The sequence below is a fragment of the Parasteatoda tepidariorum genome, chromosome 5 (assembly GCF_982258835.1).
Source record: "Parasteatoda tepidariorum strain Cologne lab strain chromosome 5, Ptep-v5.0, whole genome shotgun sequence".
Lineage (NCBI taxonomy): Eukaryota > Metazoa > Arthropoda > Arachnida > Araneae > Theridiidae > Parasteatoda > Parasteatoda tepidariorum.
In genome coordinates, this window is record NC_141759.1 from 33,048,523 (window position 1) to 33,054,522 (window position 6,000).

Below are 6,000 nucleotides of genomic sequence, written 5' to 3' on the forward strand. Positions count from 1 at the left end.
CTGTGCTTACTTTACTTGGACAGTGAAACCTGTTAAGTTGACCATCTCTATAAGTTAATCACCTATCTAAGATTTTGATGATCAAGTGCAAAACTGGTAAAAACAATTTATTATCATTTTTATAAGATGACTTCTCTTATAAAACCATCAAATTGTAGTTCCACTTCTGATCAGTTTACGCTAGTTTCACTGTAGTAGCTTTAATAATTTTCTAAACTCCTTTTATAACACACAGCATATACATTACCGTGTTTATCATTTAAAGTAATTATCTTTCCTAGTTATTTTGCAATTACTATAAATGTTTCGAAAGGTTTAAAATGTTGACATTTTCGAATTTAAAAAATTGTCGTTATTCAATTTTCCTGATCCCTAAGTGCATTATGTTTCAATTAACTTAAGGTCTGGTTTCTTAGGACAAGCGCCTTATCTGGGCGTCAGCGTGACGTCAACGTCCCGCTGACGCCAACAAAATACTGGTTTGTTAGCTCAAGGCCTGGTTTCTTAGAACTAGCGCCTTATCTGGGCGTCAGCGGAAAGTTGACGTAGAGCTGATGCCAAAAAAATACTTTTTTGTTAGCTCAGCGTGAGCAGTTGGTCCAACGCAGACATTATCTCTCATTGCGCATGCGTTAATAACGTAAACAAATATTTATTTTGAATTTATATTTATTTTGTTATTGTCGACCAGTGTTTTAGAGAGCAAATAATGACTTTGTCCAAGAAAAAACACATTATAGCTGAGCTAAATGAAGAGTGCTATGTTTAATGAAGAAGCTATGTTTAATGTCAAAATCAAAATCTTGGCTGATTTCAATGTGCTGTTGGATGTTGTCCGCCATTGCTTCTGTGGTTAACGTCACGTTGTAATCCAACTGCAGTTGAGTTGGACCGCAATTGTAGTTCAAGATGAGCGTTCGATGACGTATACTATCAAACTCACAAATGGACCAATCAAAGGTTAGCGCTGATTTCCAGCTGACGGCGTCCTGTCCTAAGAAACCAGGAATTTAGTCATTTTTATTCATAATTTCATTGTTATAGTTAATTATTATTTGAAATTTCATAGTATATATTTTTGTTTTAAAAACAAAATCCATCTTTTGCGTTTCCTCGTCATCATTGGGTGGGCCTTGCCCTTCTATGAAATATTTCTTCATGTCGTTCTCCTTGATGCCAATTCTGATTATCATTTGCGTTTGGTAATACGAATTTTATTTTAATATGATAACTATCCAAAATTTCATTTTTATTTGTTTCATTTATTTATTGCATATTTGGCAAAATGAGGTGAAAAATAATAACTGTAACCATAGCAATACATATTATAGCTTCCTTTAAAAAAAATAATTTCATCAATTACAACGGGCAAATCTAAGCTCTAGAGAGATATAAAAATTTTCCTATTTTTCGTGCAACTGTGAATAGATGGTGATTTACAAAAGTGAAATGAATTCACTAAAAAGCATTTAACAGTACGATATTTTTTGGAAACTCATTGTCATTCACAACAACTATTTTCATTCATCAGGACTTTGGATTTTTCTGAGTTTCAAAGCGAGTAACGTGATTTTTTTTCTCCAGAAGATAAACGATTAATAATAGTTGGAGTTAAAAAACATTTTCCCCATCATACTCTCCGTGCATTTTTCCATATATTTCTTTGCGATTTCCGGAGTCTACGATTTGAAACATAAACATGGAAAGATTATAGACTCCATCAGTAAAACATATCAAGAATCCAAAACTGAACCGAGAACGCTTTCAACAACAACAAAAATGTCCTTTTTAAAAATAGTAAAGAAGCTGCAAACTTTCAGAATCATTTTATAATGGGAAGGGAAAAAATTAAAAAATATATATATATTTCAGTAAGGAGAAAAAGTAGCTCATATTTAAGATTTGTAGCGTTCGAAAAATAATAAGTAGCCCAAAAAGTAGCAAGTAGCGAAAATTCAATTTTCAGTGGCGGGGACTTTTAAGAGTAGCCCAATCTGGCAACACTGATGCCTCCTATAACTGAAAGCCTCCACACGGTTTTTTATAGGTAGCCCGATCCGACCACTGTGAAGGATATCCACTTTCCGAACGAGTCACTTAATATAAAATCTAGTTAAAATAAGAAAGTGGTAGCAAATATATGACTAAAAATTTGTTTTATTTATGAATATTATTGGTTTGCCTTATTCACTTGTCAACCACTACAGATTCAATTCTCAAATATATAAGATACATTTCTCTCAACTACTTTTATAAAAGGTTTTGGGTTCACACGCGCAACTGGTTCACTTTTTAAATAGTCTGCGCGGACTACTTATAAAAGATGGTGTGGAGGCTTTTTGATGTAGGAGGTGATGGCAGAACTCTCTACCTATGGTAACACTTCACATGCTTTCACCATTAGCGTGTGGAGAGTCATAGAGGAAGGAAGTACGTTAGTTTCTGTTTGATTTTCAAATAGATTAAAATCTTTTAAGTTGGGAAACGATCTGCAACTGAAAACTACATTAAACATAGCTCTAGAAGAAAGCATCATGGAAATTTAAAAAAGTATTTTTAGCAATTAAGTACGAAAAAATATTAAGAAGAGGAAAAATATCGTAGTAAATTTCTATACAACTGAAAAGAAGAGAGGGAAGGAAGGGCTAAATGCATGGAACCAGTCATAATTAAAAGACTATCACTTAAAAAAATTTATCCGGTGATCGGAACAAGTTGGCATCTCTGTTGCTTTTCCTATATTTTCAAGTCCTATTTTGTAGTAGTAGTGAGTAAAAACCCTATAAAAAGAATTTACTGTACCAAGAATCACAATTAAAAAACCCTGACTTAAAAATATTTATCCGCTGTCCGGAACAAGTTGGCATCTCTGTTGCTTTTCCTACATTTTCAAGTCCTATTTTGTAGTAGCATAACTAATATCCCTATAAAAAGAATTTACTGTACCAAGAATCACAATTAAAAATCTATGACTTAAAAATATTTATCCGCTATCCGGAACAAGTTGGCATCTCTGTTGCTTTTCTTACATTTTCAAGTCCTATTTTGTAGTAGTAGTGAGTAAAAACCCTATAAAATTAATTTACTGTACCAAGAATCACAATTAAAAATATTTATCCGCTGTCCGGAACAAGTTGGCATCTCTGTTGCTTTTCCTACATTTTCAAGTCATATTTTGTAGTAGTAGTGAGTAAAAACCCTATAAAATGAATTTACTGTACCAAGAATCACAATTAAAAATCTATGACTTAAAAATATTTATCCGCTATCCGGAACAAGTTGGCATCTCTGTTGCTTTTCTTACATTTTCAAGTCCTATTTTGTAGTAGTAGTGAGTAAAAACCCTATAAAATTAATTTACTGTACCAAGAATCACAATTAAAAATATTTATCCGCTGTCCGGAACAAGTTGGCATCTCTGTTGCTTTTCCTACATTTTCAAGTCCTATTTTGTTGTAGTAGTGAGTAAAAACCCTATAAAAAGAATTAAATGTACCAAGAATCACAATTAAAAAACTATGACTTAAAAATATTTATCCGCTGTCCGGAACAAGTTGGCATCTCTGTTGCTTTTCCTACATTTTCAAGTCCTATTTTGTAGTAGTAGTGAGTAAAAACCCTATAAAAAGAATTTACTGTACCAAGAATCACAATTAAAAAACTATGACTTAAAAATATTTATCCGCTGTCCGGAACAAGTTGGCATCTCTGTTGCTTTTCCTACATTTTCAAGTCCTATTTTGTAGTAGTAGTGAGTAAAAACCCTATAAAAAGAATTTACTGTACCAAGAATCACAATTAAAAAACTATGACTTAAAAATATTTATCCGCTGTCCGGAACAAGTTGGCATCTCTGTTGCTTTTCCTACATTTTCAAGTCCTATTTTGTAGTAGTAGTGAGTAAAAACCCTATAAAAAAAATTTACTGTACCAAGAATCACAATTAAAAAACTATGACTTAAAAATATTTATCCGCTGTCCGGAACAAGTTGGCATCTCTGTTGCTTTTCCTACATTTCCAAGTCCTATTTTGTAGTAGTAGTGAGTATAAACCCTGTAAAAAGAATTTACTGTACCAAGAATCACAATTAAAAAACTATGACTTAAAAATATTTATCCGCTGTCAGGAACAAGTTGGCATCTCTGTTGCTTTTCCTACATTTTCAAGTCCTATTTTGTAGTAGTAGTGAGTAAAAACCCTATAAAAAAAATTTACTGTACCAAGAATCACAATTAAAAAACTATGACTTAAAAATATTTATCCGCTGTCCGGAACAAGTTGGCATCTCTGTTGCTTTTCCTACATTTTCAAGTCCTATTTTGTAGTAGTAGTGAGCAAAAACCATATAAACAGTGAAAACCCTATAGTGAGTAAAATCCCTATAAATTGATCGATCGAGTGAGTAAAAACCCTGTGAGTGAGTAAAAACCCTATAGTGAGTAGAAACCCTATAAATCGATCGATCGAGGTTCAACTGTGCTAAGAAATTTTCAGCTTATTTATAACAAAATTATTAATTGTTATTAATTTCTTTCAAGAGCGTATGAACCTTGCCAAAAGTTCCGAGTTGGCAGCTATGATTGCTGCTCATATATTTTTAAACCGATGCAGCGTCTCGAACGGAGTATAATATAGTGCAAAAGCTCCTCGACTGAAAGTTTTTCACTACACGTAAGTTTGTCCAAAGGAGCTTTTTTGGATAAAGGAAATCTTTTAATTCTTTTAACACGTTCACGCCGGGGTGACCCACCGGTGGGTCACGCTAGATTGTCTCATCTTGGCAGCTCACCGGAGTAAAAACTGGTAACAATAAATTTCATTTTTTAGTTTTTTTCCGGGAATAATAAAAATCCATAACTACCAATTGTTTTTAACGGATGCAATTTTTATATTGAATTGCTTCTTCGCGTGATAAATTTCCTTACAGTGAATTGTTATTGTTGAGAATAGATTAACTCCTCTCTAATATTATCTGATATTGAAATAGTTTTTCTACCAGTATTTTCTCTTTTCCCGTACCAGTATTTTCACTTTTCCCGGTATGAACGTGTTAATAAAGGAGCGGTTCTCAATTTTTTTCGATCGTAGAATCCTAAATGATCGATATTCTTTTTCGATCTCGAGAATTAATGAATAAATTTTAGTAACAATTGAGGAACATATATTAATTATCAAAATACTACTAATTATTTTAAAATATGTATTAATCTAAATTTTATTAATTATTTTGAAAATTTTCATTAAATAAAAGCAGAATGAAATTTTTTACCTATGTCGTTTAATCAATATTAGTCTAAATTGGGTTTTATGTCAGGCAGTTGAATTCACAGGTCCGGAACGGCACCTACGCTAGTTCTCAATTTGATTTCAGTATACGCAAATTGTTTTATCAATATTAGTCAAAAAATTGAATTTTACGTCAAGCAGTTGAATGCATAGGTCCAAAATGGCATCTAGTTTTCTTAACTTGATTTTAGTATAGGCATTAGTATATAGATTGATAATCAAAGATTATATATGAACTTTTTCACTATCGAATTTGGTTATTTTTATTCGATGCGATATGACAATTAAATTTTTCTTATTCTTTTCGTAGCTCATTCATTATCTTGTTCTAATAAAAACATTGTTTTGAATTTTGTTTATTTACTAGCATTTTAAGTAAATAATTTTATAGAAATAACTGAAATATTAAAGAAATAATGGATAATTAATTGGATTTAAATTTAATACCAAGTTTTGAAATTCTTAACTGGTTACAAAGAAAGTCCTAACACTCGGAAACCCTTTCACGGAACCCTAAGGTTCCTTGGAACATCATTTGGGTTCTAAGGAACGATGTTCTGAGGAACGATGAAGATACCGATTTAAAGTAAACCGTTTAACACTTTAATCATGAAGCCAGGAATATTCGCTGTGCTCTATTGTTGTATTAGTGAATAAGGTTATTAATTGCAATTTATATTTATTTTTTGAAGTAAAATAAACAAGTTTTAAAG